We start from the raw sequence: 17,930 nt of genomic DNA, 5'->3' as shown, positions 1-17,930 counted from the left end.
CAAGGTAGGGTCTCACTCTGGCTCAGGCTGACCTGGAATTCACTATGTAGTCTCAGGGTGGCCTCGAACTCTCGGCGATCCTCCTACCTCTGCCTCCCGAGTGCTGGGATTAAAGGCGTGCACCACCACGCCCGGCTCCATAATCATGATTTTTTATAAGTAGCTTAAGTTCTCATATATTCTAGCATTTACTTTCCATAGAAGTCACTTAAAGGACTGCTGAAATTTGTAAGCATCCCCAAACTTCTTGTGATTCCTGAATACTTTCACAAATATAATAAAAAGGATAAACTCCCAACTCTACTGTAAATGTAAAATGCTACCATTTAGTCTTATGAGGCTTAAGGGAAATGATCAATGAGGGAACAAGTGTGAGGAATTTTATCTCAAAAGTCATTTCTATGTTAGTCTTGTGTTTGTTTATGGTACAGCTAATCACATAGTTCTTATACAACACATATTTTGGTGGCATAGAAGAGAGGTTTACTATCAAAAACAATCCAACAAATGAATGTGACTAGCTCAATGGTAATTCAAGCAGCCAATGACTCATCTTCTTATAAGGGTGATTGCCTCTTGGTGGTAAGCAACATAGTTAGACATATGGAAACACTTTTTTTTTTTAAGGTCTACAAATACTAACTTTGAACATAGCAGTTCAGATGTTTATACTCCTGACTTAGTAAGCTAAGTTTAGGTATTATTTTTATACAACTGGATCAGTGTATTAGTCAGGGTTCTCTAGAGAAACAGAACTGCTAGAATGAATTATATTAAAAAGGGAATTTATTGGATTAGTTTACAGTAGTCCAATAGCAGTTGCAGGCCTGAGAATCAAGGAACCTGGTAGCTGCTCAGTCCACGTGGCCACGATGCCTCAGCAGTCCCAATCCAGCACTGAAGGCCTGGAGGCTTCCTGAGAAGCTGCTGGTTTTCAACTCACACGGGTTGTCAGTTGACACTCATCTTCAGTCCACACTTGTCTTTAATCCATGCTGGAAGGCAGCAAGCAGCTCCAGCAGCCAAGTGGAAGGAAACGGCTCTTTTCACCCAGAGCTTCCTAATATAAAGTTCCCATCTGAGAGGGGCCACCCACTCTGGAGGGGCTCACTCTGGGGGGAAGGACTTCCTCCTTCAGTTGCTTTCTGGAAGCAATATCAGACAACCACCTGAAAGAGATTTCTGTGGATTACTAAACAGATCAAGTTGATAACACCTTAACTATCAAAGTCCACCCCTTGTAAACTTGACACCAAATCATATCCCCTTATATCATACTTAATTTACAAATAAAAACAGTAACAAGCTCATAATTCCACCTAACATGGTATAACTATCCAACATACAAATGGAAACACAAAATCTGCCCCCAACATAAAGGAAGATTCCTTGAGGAATGCTTAGTCTGTAATACAATAGGTCTAATATAGATTCAACAATTAGCTACTGATATAATCCTAATGTTGATGTAGATATGTACAAACACTCCATAACAAGGTAAGACAGAAACATTGAAATTATAGTTCTTGTTTTTGTAACTCGTCACGTGGCCTTAGCTGTTATTTGTAACTATCTCCTACTCTCCATCCTGTATTTCCTCTCTCTTCAGCAAGCACCTCAACAGGTTTTGGTTCTTTACCTGGAGGGGTGACCCATACCTTCATTCCTGAAGGATCTGGGCCATTTATCACACTACCTCAATTGGGTTGTTGCATTTGTCCATTGACTTTGATAACAGGGCATGTTAATGCTAATAGATGCCCTAAAAGATGTCCTGTACTCCAGATATACTCTTCCTTACCTCCATTGTGGAGAACAGTTCAATTTCCCTCTGGTAGTCTGGATCAATAACCCCTGCTACCACTGTAACTCCTTTCTTAGCCTGTTGACTGGAGGGCATCAGAAGCCCAAAGTGGCCAGGGGGAGTTCTTAGATTCCAGTTCAGTGGAATTTCCTTCAAGTCTCCTGGCAAAAGCACTCCCCCCTCTGGAACCAAGACCTCTAGGCCAGAAGAGCATAAGGTTGTGGGAAAAGGAAGCAAAAAATTTGGCTAATGGGTCACTCGGGATCTGCTCTAGTCCTTTCAGTTTTCACTAAGGCCCAATAACAGGCCAACAGCTGTCTCTCAAAGGGAGAATAATTGTCTGCAAATGATGGCACAGCCTTGCTCCAAAATCCCAAGGGCCTCTGCTGTGATTAACCTATGGGGGCCTTCCAAAGGCTTCAAATGGCATCCCTATCTGCTAACAACACTTTCAAGTACCATTGGATCTGATGGATCATATGACCCAAGGGGCAGAGCAGCCTGCACAGCAGCAGCCAGGACCTGTTGAAGAGCCTTCTCTTGTTCTGGGCCCCAATGAAAACTACTAGCTTTCTGACTCACTTGGTATATGGTATGGAGTAAGACACCCAAGTGAGGAATGTGCTGTCTCCAGAAAACAGCTTTGGCCTTTTGGAGATGATTTTCAAGAGAAATGTGGAAGGATTTGAAACCTTGGCCTAAGAGATGACTTCTAGTGCTGTAAGTACAACTTGATGGACTATTCTGGTCAGAGTTGAAAGACCTGAATGCACTAAGAACTATGGACTGTGAGGTTTGGCTTATGAAGGATGATTAAGAGCTTTGCTTGGACTGAGCTAGGAGCAGTTTGGGTGGGAGCTTGCTGTTACACCCATGTCCTGAGAACTTGTGCAGGGTTGCATTGTGTAGAAACAGATTGTGATGTGAGCAGAAGGATATGGCACAGAGAAAATGAAATCTTTGGGTGAACTTCTGCCCATTCAGCTGAAATTTAGAGATTACAACCATTGATATTGGGCCAGCTGACCTGCACTGGGGCAACAGGAAGAATGTAGACTCTTTTGAAGGGGACTGAGTGTTCAAAGATGTCCTGTTCTTCAAAGTCTGCTTTACTCTTCACCGCCCCCCATTAACAAAATTAGCACCCTACCTGGTATTATGGAGTATAAGAAATACAGGAAAAGAGCATCATTGCATTTGCAATATGGTCTTGTGTTTTGGAAATGGCCATGGGCAGTGTGAAGCAGGTTTGCTGGATGCCTGCATAGAGACCCAATGGAGCCATGAGGATGAACCGTGGGTTGCAGTGGAGACCCAGTAGAGATGCCAGGGCCATGAGATGGCTGCTAAGGAAAGCTTATGACCCCGGATGAAGTTTTCCAGTACTGTGAGTAGCCTAGCTGGAGGGGTAGAATTGGAATTCCAGAGACTTGTTGCTGGTTAGAATTATTGGATTTGGAGATTTGTCACTGACTAGAGTAGTTGGACTTGGAGCTAAAAGAGTTTAATGTTTGTCCTTCTTAAATCTTGTACTGGTTGAATATTTCTTTGCTGTATCCCATGCCATATTTTACAGTGTGAGTGTGTATTCTGTGCCATTGTTTTTTTTTTTGGGGGGGGGGTATTTTTGTACTATGGCTCAGTTAAAAGAATTTGGATTATGGGGATGTTTGAAGATCATTGGGATTGATAAAAACTATGGGGACTTTTAAAGTTGAACTGAATGCACTGTACTTTATATCATGTTTGGATATCAGTTTATGGGGGCCATAGGTGGAATGTGGTGATTTGATTCAGGTGTCCCCCATAAACTTAGGTGTTCTGAGGTTCTTAGGTTCCCAGCTGATGGCAATTTGGGAATTAATGCCTTTTGGAGGCAGTGTATTGTTGGGGACAGGCTTTTGGATATTATAGCCAGTTTCCCCTTGCCAGTGTTAGGCACACTCTTCATTGCTATTGTTCACCTTATTTTGGCCAGGGGGTGAGTCTGCCCTCTGCTCATGCCATCATTTTCCCTGCTATCTTGATGCTTCCCCCTCGAGCCTGTAAGCCAAAATAAACCTTTTTTTCCCCCATAAGCCACTCTTGTTTGGGTGATTTCAGCTAACAATATGAGTCTGACTGCAAAAGTAGTAATCAGTGCCAGGCACCAGCCTAGTGGTGGATGGTTGTGATAACTCCACATTCCATGCTCCAACAGACAACATCCATTTCTAGGTTCCTTCTCCAAAGCATATGAAAACCACATGTAGTAGCTTCTCATTTTTCCACACTTGTCTTTACTTGAGCTTAAGAATACTGTTACTGGTTTTCTATGGTTCCTCAGTGCTGACCACTATGAAATACCAGGTCAGGGTCACATGATGCTCCAGGGACATAATAACTCAAGTTGTGTGTCTCATACCCAGGCAGCTCATGATGTTCTTCTTTGTACCACAGTTGCAAAATAATATCACAGCTTGCTCTTGTTAGGATCTGAGTATATTTTAAATAATATAAAGCTCCTTGTATAAGCTCTCTGCTTATACCTTCTGGAAGGGTAGACCTTTTACAAGGTGGTGTTAAAAGTACTACCAGAGAGAGGCCTGGGTGTTAAGAGAAGAAAAGTTTCACCTTATATTACCCAAGCCTGGAACCTACCCTCTGTCTCTTCTTTCTTCTTGTCTTCCTTCATTCTTCCTCCTAGGATGAGTCTCTCACAATATCACCATGTCCAACATCTTCCTGAATTGTATAGCATAGTGTTCACTTAAAATCCTCATGTCTGGCTTAAGGCATCTCAAACTTAACATGACCAAAATAGCCCCCTTGTTTGTATCTCTTGAGTTCTTTACAGCTGACTTGATGAAACTAAGACTTCTCTAATCTACTCAAACCAAAATCTAAGAATCATCCTAGATCTCTCTTTACTTTTTTTCCCCTCCCATTCACTACTCAGTTGATCAAGGAGTCCAGCCAGCTCTAATTCTAAAGCTCCTCTTCTCTGTACTTTCCTCTGCTCTGCAGGTTCATATCTAAATAATCATAGCATCTCAGGAACCTCTTGCAGGGCTCTTGATTATATTTTTGTTTTCTTATTATCCATGGTAACCAGTAAACTCATATCTTTTCTTTCTTTCTTTCTTTCTTTCTTTTTTTGTTTTAATTTACTCATAGAAGAAAATCCATATTCTTTTCTCCATCTAGAAAACACTGCTAATCTGGTCTTTGTCTACTCATGTGACATCATCTCATGCTGCTGCCTTGTCTACCAATCTCCCCACACTGGATTTCTCACATGTCTCGAGTTCACTGAGTGCTCTTTGTTCCTACACATTTCCACCTGCAGGTTCTTGTGCCCCTCTACCATCCCTGTAAACCTCCAAATGGGTGACTTTCTTCTTATTATTCTAAACTGTAACAGATAGGTATTAGAAGTTAAAAAATGCCATATACAAAAAAAATACAAAAACTTAAAACATGTGATTGGCCTAGCAATGTGATAGAAGAAATAAAAGAACACAGGTCCTGTAAGCTAAAACTGTAATCTCAGTGCCATAGGAAAACATTTTGGAAGGCATATCATATGTCTGCTGTGCTTTAAGGGAGGCACTGGGAAAGGCCAGATTGTGCCCTGTCCCCTTCCTCTCCCCCACTGTCAAGTGTTTTGTACCTTTCAGCAGGAAATTTTAAGAGAAAGGCGAGATCAGGCAAAAAACTTGTCAGTTTGTACGAGATTAAAAGAATGTGATTACCCCAAATCTTGTGTTTTACAAGGCTGAAAACATTAAATTGTTTCTATTGGCCCAAATAGCAAGTGATTTTTTTGTTGTTGTTGTTATCAAAAATTTTAGTTTTTAATTTATTTGACAGAGAAAGAGAAAGAGGCAAACAGAAAGAGTGAGTACAGGCATGCCAGGACCTCCTGCCACTGCAAACTCCAGACACATGCAGCACTTTTGTAAATGGCTTTACATGAGTACTGGAGACTTGAACCTAGGCAATCAGGCTTTTTTTTAAAAAAAATCTTTATTTATTTATTATTTTATTTATTTATTTTTAAATTTAACTTATTAGTTTTCTTTTCAGCAAATACAGGCAGTTTGGTACCATTGTTTTGGCTCACCCATGATCCACCCCTCCCACTGGACCCTCCTTGCTGATGTAAATGGGTGGTGCATTGTGGAGTTAGCCCACAGTTATTGGTACTATAAATGTCTCTGCATATCATAACCCAACATGTGACTCTGACATTCTTTCTGCCCCCTCTTCTGCAAAATTTCCCTGAGCCATGTTGGGTTCATTTTTGGTCTGCTTCAGTGCTGAGGTGTTGGGGGCCTCTGAGGCTCTGGCTCTCTGATTTGGTAGGAGTTGATTTTTCTCTGTATTGGTCTTCTTCCCCTTTGTGCTGGTATCCGGTTCCTCAGGAAAACATCACCCTTGCTTGTTTTGCCAATTGTCCTTAGTTTCAGTCAGGCCCCTTTTGAGGTATGTTGGGGCAGCTCTCTCCTTAGGATCTGTATCTATCTGAAAAAGAGAAGCAGATTCTCCAATGGAGAGTAACTTAGCACCTGGAAAATTGAGATAACAATTACTTTTTTGATAGAGAGTTTCATAGGTGTAGGCCCTCTTGTACCCCATGATTAATGGTAGCTTGATATTAGAGAGTGGGCTTATGTTTGGGTATGGTTCTGACTTGTTTCCCAGCTCCAGCTATGGGTCTCCTACCACTGAGGGGATCAGTTAGCCAAATCAAGAGCAATTAGTTCCCCACCATGGTTGTGTGCCACTATTGCACTTGTGTGGGCATCACAGCAGGTTATTTGTTGCTAATTAGGTTAGACCATGAGTTGCTTGGAGAGATATTGGTCATATCCCCCAGTTGCCCATGTAGCACCTTCTGGCACTAGACACGCTGACTGTCTGGGGACTGACTCTCTCCTGTCTTCCAGCCATGCCGTTCGATTTTGCGTATCAGCTGCGTATGGAGTCTTCAGCAATAGGGTCTTACCACTGGCCTTTGGTGGGTAATCAAGTACTCTGACAGAAGTCTGTCATTGTTTTGGGAAACCTTGTAGGTTTCTCTGATCAAAAGCTCATTGTGGATGGCAGGCCCAAGCTGGTAGTGGGGGTTACAGGTCAGTGCCCACTAAGAAATTGATGAAGAACATAACTAATATACAAGAGTTAGAGAGGAGAGAGAGAGAGGGGAGAGGAGGAGAGGGAGGGAGGGAAGATGTAGAAGATGTAGGTTAGTCTTGATCCTACCCTCTCCAGTGTCTTGTGGTTCAGGTGTTTCCTGTAAGGGTCTACTGAAAGTTCAGCCATTTTGTCTGTCTTTTAGGAAGTAGAATTTTATGGTACCATTTCCCTTTGGGTCAAGATTACTGTTTTACACCCTTCGATGCCCTACCTGCCCTCCCCATCCATCCTATTGTCTGGTCCATGAGGTGCTTGCTGGGTATGTAAGGTATCTTGGGTAGATTCAAGTTAGGTGTTGTAGATGAGTAAGACTATATGTCGATTTTTTTTTTTTTTCTGTGATTGGGTAAGTTCACTGAGAATGATTTGTTCCAGGTTCAACCATTTTTCCTCAAATTTCTTTGTGTCATTTTTTTCTTACTGCTGTATAGAATTCCATTGTGTAGATATACCACCTCTTCATTATCCATTCTTCTAATGATGGACATCTGGGTTGATTCCAGCTTTTAGCTATTACGAATTGAGCCGCTACAGACATGGTTGAGCAAATCTCTCTGGCCTTTGGTTTGAAGGTTTTAGGGTAGATGCCCAGTAAGGGTATAACTGGGTCTGTTGGTATTTCTATAGCCAGCTTTTTCAGGAGTCTCCATATTGCTTTCCAAAGTGGTTGTACCATCCTGCATTCCCACCAACAGTGAATGAGTGTCCCTGCTTCTCCACATCCTCGCCAGCATTTATTTTCATTTGACCTTTTGATGTTGGCTATCCTTATAGGGGTAAGGTAGAATCTCATAGTTGTTTTAATTTGCATTTCTCTGATGATTAGGGATGATGAATATTTTCTTAAGTGTGTGTTTGCCATTTGTATATCTTCCTCTGTGAATCGCCTGTTCAACTCTGCACCCGATTTTGTGAGTGGGGTATTTGTCTTCTTATTGTTTAGACTTTTGAGTTCTTTGTAGATTCTAGAGATTAGGACTCTATCAGTTGGATAACCTGCAAATATTTTCTCCCATTCTGTGGGTATTCTATTGGCTTTGTTTATTATATGTTTGTCTGTAAAGAAACTCTTCAGCTTCATATGATCCCATTGGTTCAGGGACTGTCTAAGAACTTGAGCCACTGGGGTTTTGTTCAGGAAGTCTTTTTCCATTCCTATATCATGGAAAGTACTTCCTAAATTTTCTTCCAGTAGTATTCGAGTTTCTGGTCTTATGTTGAGGTCTTTGATCCATTTGGATTTGAGTGTAGTGCATGGTGAAATGTGTGGATCAAGTTTTAGTTTCCTGCATGTGGTTATCCAGTTTGTCCAGCACCATTTGTTGAAGATGCTGTCTTTTTTCCAGCTTATATTGTTCGGGCCTTTGTCGAATATCAAGTAGCTATAGTTGCTTGGCCCACAATCCAGGTCCTCAAGTCTATTGCATTGATCTATACTCCTGTTTTTATGCCAGTACCATGCTGTTTTTATTAGTATGGCTTTGTAATATAGCTTTAGATAAGGTATGGTGATGCCACCAGAGGTATTTCTTTTGCTGAGGGTATGTTTGGCTATGCGAGGCATTCTGTTTTTCCATATGAAATTTGAGATCATTTTTTTCTATCTCTGTGAAGAGCACTGTAGGGATTTTAATTGGAATTGCATTAAATCTGTATATTGCCTTTGGTAGGATTGTCATCTTCACAATGTTAATTCTGCCTATCCAGGAGCATGGGAGGTCTTTCCATTGTTTCAAGTCCTCCTCAATTTCTTTTTTGAGAGTTTTTATATTTTCGTTGTATAGATCCTTTACTTCCTTGGTTAATGTTATTCCAAGGTATTTTATTATTTTTTTGTTGCTATTGAAAATGGGACTATGTCCTTTATTTCTTTTTCTGTATCATTGTCATTTGCATACAGAAATGATACTGATTTTTGTGCATTGAGTTTGTATCCTGCAACTTTGCTATAGGAGTTAATCACCTTCAGGGATGGAGTCTCTCAGCTCTCTTACATATACAATCATGTCATCAGCGAATAGAGCTAACTTAACTTCTTCCTTTCCAAATTGTATCCCTTTTATTTCCTTCTCCTGTCTTATTGCTTGAACTAGGACTTCCAGAACTATATTGAAAAGCAGAGGTGAAAGAGGACATCCCTGTCTTGTTCCTGATCTCAATGGGGATTCCTTCAGTCTCTCTCCATTAAGTATTATTTGAGCCTTCGGAGCTTTGTATATTGCCTTTATTATGTTAAGATGTGAACCAGCCATGCCGATTCTCTCCAATGTTTTGATCATAAAGTGATGTTGTATCTTGTCAAAGACCTTTTCTGCATCTATCGAAATGATCATGTGGTTTTTATGTTTAAGCTTGTTTATGTGTTGTATTACATTGACATATTTTCGTATGTTGAACCACCCTTTTGTTCCTGGGATAAATCCCACTTGGTCAAGGTGGATAATGCTTTTGATGTGTTGTTGGATTCGGTCTGCAAGTATTTTGTTGAGGATCTTTGCATCTATGTTCATTGGGGAAATAGGCCGGTAGTTTTCTTTTCTTGTGTCATCTCTGCCTGGTTTTGGGATTAGGGTGGTACTATCTTCATAGAAGGAGTTGGGTAGCTTTCCCTGTTCTTTAATTGTGTGGCACAGTTTTAGAAAGATTGGATTGAGTTCTTCCATGAAGGTTTGATAAAATTCAGCTGGGAATCCATCTGGTCCTGGACTCCTCTTTCTTGGGAGGATTTTTATTACTTTTTCAATCTCCATGAGTGTGATGGGTTCATTGAGGTGATTAATCTGCTCTGAGTTTAGCTTTGGAAGATGATATGCATCCAGGAATTTATCAATCTCCTCCACATTTTCCAGTTTTGTGGAGTAGAGGTTTTTGAAATAAGTCCTGATGATTCTCTCAATTTCACTTATGTCTGTTGTGATCTCTCCTTTTTCATTTTGAATTTTGTTAATTTGGAGTCTCTGCTTTTTTTCTTGATCAAATTGACCAGAGGTTTGTCAATCTTGTTTATTTTTTCAAAGAATCAGCTCTTTGTTTTGTCAATTGCCTTAATTGTTTCCTTCATTTCCAATTCATTAATTTCTGCTCTGATTTTGATTTTTTCATGCCTTCTGGAGCTCTTTGGGTTGGATTTTTCTTGTTTTTCCAGTGCCTTTAGGTGGATGGTTAGGCTGTTGATTTGGGATCTTTCTGTCTTTTTTTATGAAGGCATTGAGTGCTATGAATTTTCCCCTGAGGACTGCCTTCATTGTGTCCCATAAGTTTTGGTATGATGTGTTCTCATTGTCATTCAATTCCAGGAATTTAGCACTTTCATTTTTTATTCCATTCACTATCCATTTATTGTTTAAGAGTGTGCTATTCAGTTTCCAGTTGCCGTTGGGATTCTTGGTGGTTTTTTTGTTGTTGATTTCTAGGAATATACCATTATGATCTGATATCATGCAGGCAATTATGTTGATTTTCCTAAATATGTGGAGGCAGTCTTTGTGACCCAGTGTATGGTCTATTTTAGAGAATGTTCCATGGGCTGCTGAGAAGAATGTGTAGTCTGTGGATTTGGGATGGAAAGTTATGTAGATGTCTGTTAGGTCTAAGTTTTCTATGGTTTTGTTGAGGTCTCTTACTTCTCTGTTAAGGTTCTGTTTGGATGTTCTGTCTATTATTGATAATGGTGTGTTTAAGTCCCCAGCTATGATGGTGTTGGTGGTTATATCTGTTTTATTGTCAAGTAGGTTTTGTTTTGTGAATTGTGGTGCCCCTGTGTTTGGTGCATACAGATTTATGATTGGAATATCCTCTTGATGGATTGTTCCCTTGATAAGTAGGAAGTAGCCTTCTTTGTCTTTTTTGATTGTTTTTGGTTTGAAGTCAATTTTATCCTATATTAATATAGATAAACCTGCTTGTTTCTTATTCCCATTTGCTTGGAATATTGTTTTCCACCCTTTCACCCTGAGGAGGTTTCTGTCTTTAGTGGTAAGGTGGGTTTCTTGAAAGCAGAAGATTGAGGGATCTAATTTTTTGATCCACCCTGTTAGCTTGTGTCTCTTGATGGGTGAATTAAGGCCATTAATATTTAGGGTGATGACTGTGAGATTTGATTTGATCCCTGCCATGTTGTGGTGGTAGAGGTGTGTTGTTGTTTTCTTGGAATTTGAAATTTTTTGTGTCTACTCTGGGTTTGGTTGTTGTGATCTGCTTCTTGCAGGCATTTGTGTTTGGTTATTTGTTTCTTCTCTGTGGAGAATATCAAGGAATACTTTCTGTAGGTTTGGTTTTGTGTTCATATAATTGTAAAGCCGAGTTTTGTCATGGAACGTTTTCCTTTCACCATCTATTATAAGGGATACTTTTGCCGGGTAGAGTAGTTTAGGTTGGAAGCCATAGTTTCGTAGAGTTTGGAGAGTTTCATTTCAGGCCCTTCTAGCTTTCAGGGTTTCCATTGAGAAGTCTGAAGTAATTTTGATGGGGTTTTCTTTGAAAGTGGTGTGCTGTTTATCCCTAGCTGCTTTTAGGGTTTTCTCTTTGGTGTCAATGTTTAGAGTCTTAATGATACTATGTCTTGGGGAGTTTCTCCTTTGGTCTAGTTGGTAAGGAGTTCTGTTTGCTTCTTGTATCTTGATGGGCCTTTCTTTTATGAGACGGGGGAAGTTTTCTTCAATTATTGTGTTAAATAAGCTCTCCATGCCTTTGGTCTGAAATTCTTCTCTTGGTATTCCAGTGATTCTAATATTAGGACGTTTAAGTGTTTCCCACAATTCTCTCACGTTCTGTTCACAGGAACTTTTGAACTTACTGAAATTTTTGGACTCTCGAACTGTTTCTTCCATCCTGTCTTCCAGATCAGAATTTCTATCCTCCACTTTGCTGACTGTATTCTTGAGAGCCTCTAGCAAGTTTTGGACTTGTTCAATTAAGTTTGCATTTTCTACTACTCTCCTATGTATCACTTCCATCGCTCTGTCCAGCTCCCTTTTCACCTCATTTTCTTATTTTCTTGATGATTCTTGGAAATCATCCTTGCATTTCTTTATATTTTCATTTAGTTTGGCCAGCTGATTTTTAAGGTCCTCTTTTTTTTCACTCTCCCTCAACTCTCTTAGCTCTCTTTGAATTCCCTCCAGTGTCTTTTCATATTGCTCTAGCTTAGTGATGGTAGCATCCACATAATTATCTGTCCTTTGTAGCTTTCCTACATGTTCTAGCAGTAGGTTGGTCAGGGTTGCATTGCTCATAGCTTCCACTTGATGTTGTGATCCCAGATACTCTTCTGTGTTTTGGTTAGATGTAATCCTTATTGGACTGAGTGATCTGTCTGGATTTTCTTGCTTTATATTTTTTATGTTATTTCTTTTGCACTGTGGTCTACCCATGTCAGTGTATGGGCAGGTAGGTGGGTGGAACAGCCTGGGCTCTAGCTCAATGAGAATCCAAGCCAGCCTGGGGCAGTTGCAAGTAGCCTGGGTTTTTGCTGTCTCTTGCCAAAGCCGCCTATCTACTGCCTGACATGGGCTCCAAAGTTGCCTGAATTCTCACACAGTAATTCACCAAAGCTGCCTGCCTTCGAGCTTGAAAGGGGACTGAGGTAGCAAGCCCTGAAGCTGCCCGAACTCTGGCTGGGAACACTGGGACCTGCAAACCGTCTGCACTCTCCCACCTCAGGGGAGTGGGGGATGGGTGGCAACGGACGGGAAGGGGATGTCACCTGCGCTGGCGCTAGTGACTCAGCGTGGGCTTGTGTGGCCCTTGCTGTGGGACTGGGCCCGTTGCACATGCAATTGTAGTGCAGAGGCAGCTGATGCGGGCATGGGATGGGGACACAGGAGAGGCTGGCCAGCGGGCAAGCGAACAGAGCACAGCAGCAGGGGGTCTGGCAGCCACGCCTAATCACAGCAGAGGTGGCTCCCACTGGTGTGTGAACCAAGCACAGTGTGGTGGGCTAGTGCACAATGGCAGAGGTCCCCTTGTGGTCCGTGCAGTGGGCTGGCGGGTGCGCGATGGGCTGGCGGGTGCGTGATCAGAGCACAGTCGCTTGGGGCGTGGGGCGCAGTGGCTGTATGGGGGGGTAGACTACCCACCCGAGAGGGGATCCATGCTTCCCTGTTTTTCCCCACTCTGTGCCCTATCACTGGCAAGAAGACCCTGATAACCCTTAATTTCTTGCCTTTCTTTCCCGGCATCTGCAGGGCAGCTAGGCGGTCGCCATCTTGGCTAGAAGTCGGCCATCAGGCTTTTAAGCAAACATCTTTAACCACTGAGCCATGTCCCCAGTCCCAACAGTTGTTACAACTTAAAGATTGCCCACTTTTTTGGATGAACTTTGTGTTTTCTAGTATGTGTATTATGTTAGAGCTTTTGTGGGAAATTCATAGAAAGAAACCAAAAAAGCCATAGATGATTTGAGCTACAGCTTCAGGCTAAGACCTTCAACATCATGTTTCTTGCAGATTAAAATGAGTGGTTTGATAAAATAAAGCTCATGAAAAAGTAAATAAATCTGCTTTTCAAAAAAGCCTTTGACACAATAAGCTTTGAATATGTGTTCCTTCTATTATAGAAAGATTTAAGTCACTAATAAATGTAGTTTTAAGCCTACTAAAATGTGATACTAAAAGCACCAAATTAGTAATTTTAAGCTCTGGATAAAAAAATGAGAAATAATTACATCATGACAACAATAATATAGCCTAGGGTACCCTATAACAGATTATGTTTCCAAATGGTGTTTAGCTCAAGCTTTCAAAGTATAACACAATAACATAGATATTTTAAAATTTGAACTTTCTATGAAAAAGATATTCAATTCTTTGATTGAAATAGTTCTTTTTTTAAAAAAATATTTATTTATTTCCAAGCAGAGAGAGATACAGAGAAATGAGTCAGACAGAACAGGCGTACCAGGGCACTAGCCACTGCAAACAAACTCCAGATGCATGTACATCTGGCTTTACATAGGTACTGGGGAATCAAACTCAGGATAGGCTTTGTAGGGAAACACCCTAAACTGTAAGCCATCTCTCCAGCCCCCTGAAACATTTATTTCTATGCTGGTTTTGTCAGGGTCTCCTTGCTGGCTTCTATCCAACTGTTAAGCATAGGCTGTTTCCCTTTGGTATTGTGTGAGAAACAATCCCATGGTCAACCTAAGGTAACCTTGTGGGAAACTTTTGAGGCCCATTGAAAGGAAGGTATCAAGTTTAGACTCCTGGGTCTTTTGTTTCAGTTCCATCTGCCAGGAGTCAACTCCGAGGTCCTGTTCTTTTTGTTTTCTTTCACCTGCATTGTCAGGTAGGAAGGCAAACTTATTTTGCTTTTTGCCATAGATATTTCCTTTAGGTTTGCCAGCCTTAGCAGTACTGTTATTTTGAACTGGTCGTTTCATTATTATTACTATTATTATTATTATTTTTGTGGTAGGGTCTCACTTTAGCCCAGACTGACCTGGCATTCACTCTGTAGTCTCAGGGTTGCCTTGAACTTACGGTGATCCTCTTACCTCTGCCTCCCTAGTTCTGGGATTAACGGCATGTGCCACCACGCCTGGCTCATTATTATTATTATTATTATTTATTTTTATTTATTATTATTATTTTTTCTTTTTCGAGGTAGGGTATCACTCTAGCCCAGGCTGACCTGGAATTCACTATGGTGTCTCAGGGTGGCCTCGAACTCACGGCAATCCTCCTACCTCTGCCTCCCAAATGCTGGGATTAAAGGTGTGCACCACCACGCCTGGCTCATTATTATTTTTTTAACAAAACATTTATTTTTTATTTTATACAGAACAACCTGAAGACTATATCATGACTTAACAATTACCCAGGGGTTTACAGTGTGTTCATCTCAATATCATGTTTCTGGGATTTGGGTTCCACACAAATACAGGCAAGAATTTTGGGAGAAGGAGGGGCACAGCAGGAGTGTATTTCAACCCTTTTTCAAAGAAAAGGCAGTAGAGCATTCTGAGTCACTGAAAATCTGTGCAAATTGGGTTGCTAAAATAAGCACTGTACTGTGACCTCTTACAGAAGGGGCAAGAGAAAGACATTGATAAATAAGAGCATTTTTTTTTTTTCTGGTATAAGATGAGAATGGGAGGTTTACTATTTTGAATGTCCCTACTTCTAGTGCCATCTGATATTTAAAGGGGACCATAATCCAATTTTGAATCATTTCTTGTTCAAAAAAAAATGCTAGAACCCTGGGACCAGAACATGAAGGGGGTGATCACTCCTGAAACCCTGTCCTATGTGCCGTAGCATAGTAACAGAAGAAAACAAGGTCAGAGTAGTGGCTTATGTACCATGGAAAGAAAAGGCCTAGTTCACATTAAGTACTGATAAAGCCAAATGACTGGGGAAACCACAAGTCACACAGACCTGCTGAAAGAGGACCCAACAGAGACCCACAGGGTGAGACAGAGCATCCTCAGCTTGAGGCACAGCAGGTAGAAAGTCTGGAGGTTTTAATATAGATGGAATCAGAATCCTCCAAGACTTTAATTTTAATGAGAGATTTTTTTAAAAAAAAGAAATAAAAGTCAAATGTCAGTCATAATAAATGCCATGCTATTGTGGCAACCTGGTAGCATAAAAAAATTGCCAAAGCATGCCAGGCTAATCAACCTCTGTGCATGTTCAAGGGCTGTGGGGACTGACAGAACTGACAACCCAATATGACTCCTCTGGGATCCAGGCGCACAGGCCTGGTGCCTTGATCTGGAAGGACGCGCAGAGTGGAAGCAGAAGCTTCAGCGTGACTACAGTGTCTCGGAACCTGCTTGGACTTAAGGACAGAGGAGCCAGACTCTCTCTAGAGATGGGGTGGCCAAATCTAACCCATACCACATGCACTAGTCCTGGACATCCTACAGCTCATACCAGGCAGGGAAAGGGGAGCTGGATAGGGAAGAAGGGGGTCACTTCATCTTTGAAAGTCTTGATTTATATTTTAACTTCAAACATTTTCAGTGCCTCAGATACAATTTAATCTTAAGTCTTTAAAGACCCCCTGAAACAGAAAAAGTATACTTTACTTTTAAATTTCCTCCTTTTCTTGTAGTCGGTTTTTCCCCCCAAATCCCATTCTACCCTGGCTTAGAGTCCACAAATTTCATCAGACCATCTGTGCTCATGGACTTGGGCCTTTCCAGGGGGAAGCCCAGGGCTCTGCTCCAGATGAGTTGTGCCAGCACCCCTAGTGCCCGTGACACCCCAAACAAGACTGCGTAGTAATTCATCTCCGTCATGCCATAGTATTGGAGCAGTACTCCACTGTGAGTATCTGCATTGGACCAAGGATTCTCAGCCTTTCCTTGCTCTAGTAGGATTTTGGGCACAATCTTGTGAAGTTGAGCAACCAGCTTAAACAGGGGTCATTAGGCAGGTCTTTAAGAGCAAACTCTCGCTGACGTGAATACCGTGGATCCGGCTTTCTTAGCATCGCATGGCCATAGCCTGGGACAACCCGCCCTGAGTTAAGTGTATTCCAGATGTAGTCTCTTAACTTTTCACGTGACACATCTTTATCAACTTCCTTCTGTGGTTGTGTTAGCCAGACAAGTACTTCCTGATTTGCAAGGCCATGAAGAGGCCCCTCTAGCCCATTCATAACTGCTGCAAAGGACAGGTAAGGCTCTGAAAGGGCACTGCCCACCAAGTGGCTGGTATGGGCACTTACATTGCCACCTTCATGGTCACTGTGGTTGGTAAGGTACAAACGCATGAGCTCAGTGAACTGGGCATCAGTATAGCCTAACATGTTGGTGAAATTGTGGGACCAATCCAATGGCCCCAATACTGCTTTGCTGCAGCACATGGTAGCTTGGCAATCAGGCCCATACAGTCTTCATAAATCAACTCCCAGTACTTGGTTCGGTGGACACACTCAGCATATGCCCGGGCAAAGTTACTTTCACTACTGAGGGCTGTAATGGCTGCACTGAGCTGAGACATTGGGTGTAGGTTGACAGGAAATTTGTCCAGCATGGTGATCACATGAGTAGGCAGAGCTGCTCTTTTTGCCCAGTCCTGTGAGAGCCAAGATACCTGTTCTTCTGTTGGTATCTGATCAGTTACCAGCAGCCAAATTAAGCCTTCAGGCAGGGTTTCTTCTCCACCCTTAGCCTTGGGCAGCAGCTTCTCACATTCAGGTATACTGTGGCCACGGAAACGGATGCCCTCATCAGGATCAAGAACTGAAGTTTCATATACCAGTCCTTTCGTGCCTCTCATGCCACCATACATCATGTCCACGGTGATTTGGCCCACCACTGTCTTGCCATGTTGCTGCCTGAAGGTCTTAATTCTGGCCTGCTCTTTAGGTATCAGATTGGCCAGCACACCTTTCAAATTCGTGGAAGAAGCACTGGCATGGCGGGCAGCAAGGACAAAGCAGGATGTATTCTTGGCTCCCCAGAGCCGGGCTGCTGCAGTGAGTAAAGCCATAGCAGGTGAATTCTGGGATCTGGCAGGGAGGGAAGGAAGGCAGAGAGCTGCGGCAAGGACAGGAGTGGCGGCCGCTGCAACCTGAGATGTGGTCATTTCATTATTATGTGGGGATGTCTCCTGTGCTGTATCCCCATCACTCCCCCTCCCTTAAATGCCAGCAGCATTCTTTGCTCAGTTGGAGAACAAAGTGTCTTTGTACATTGCATGTTGTGTATGGTGGGGTGAAGTTATCCATAGTTGAGAATCAGTGCTTTCTTCCCTTTAGATCATTTGCATGATCTAAATTTAGATACATTAACCAACAAGCTCCCTGTATCCCAATTTCTGCTAGGAGGATGGAAACAAGAATCAAGAGAGGGAAGAGAGGCTGAGTTGCTGGCTTGAAAATCAAGGCTCGGGAATATGAACTCTTGGGAAAAATTATACATAGTCTCAATGTTTGAGCTCAAGATACTTTTCCACTTTCCATAGAAGTGGATATCTGTTTGAGTTTTTAA

General features: G+C 41.9%; 1 pseudogene; it reads right to left on the bottom strand.

The window, feature by feature from the left end:
- Nucleotides 1-16,070: 16,070 nt before the first annotated feature.
- On the bottom strand, nt 16,071-17,430 carry LOC101596393 (annotated as a pseudogene).
- Between the last annotated feature and the right edge of the window lie 500 nt (nt 17,431-17,930).

The sequence above is a fragment of the Jaculus jaculus genome, chromosome 10, assembly GCF_020740685.1.
Source record: "Jaculus jaculus isolate mJacJac1 chromosome 10, mJacJac1.mat.Y.cur, whole genome shotgun sequence".
Taxonomy (NCBI): Eukaryota; Metazoa; Chordata; class Mammalia; order Rodentia; family Dipodidae; genus Jaculus; species Jaculus jaculus.
Note: the sequence above shows the minus strand (reverse complement) of the source record. Positions and strands in the feature narration are given on the sequence as shown.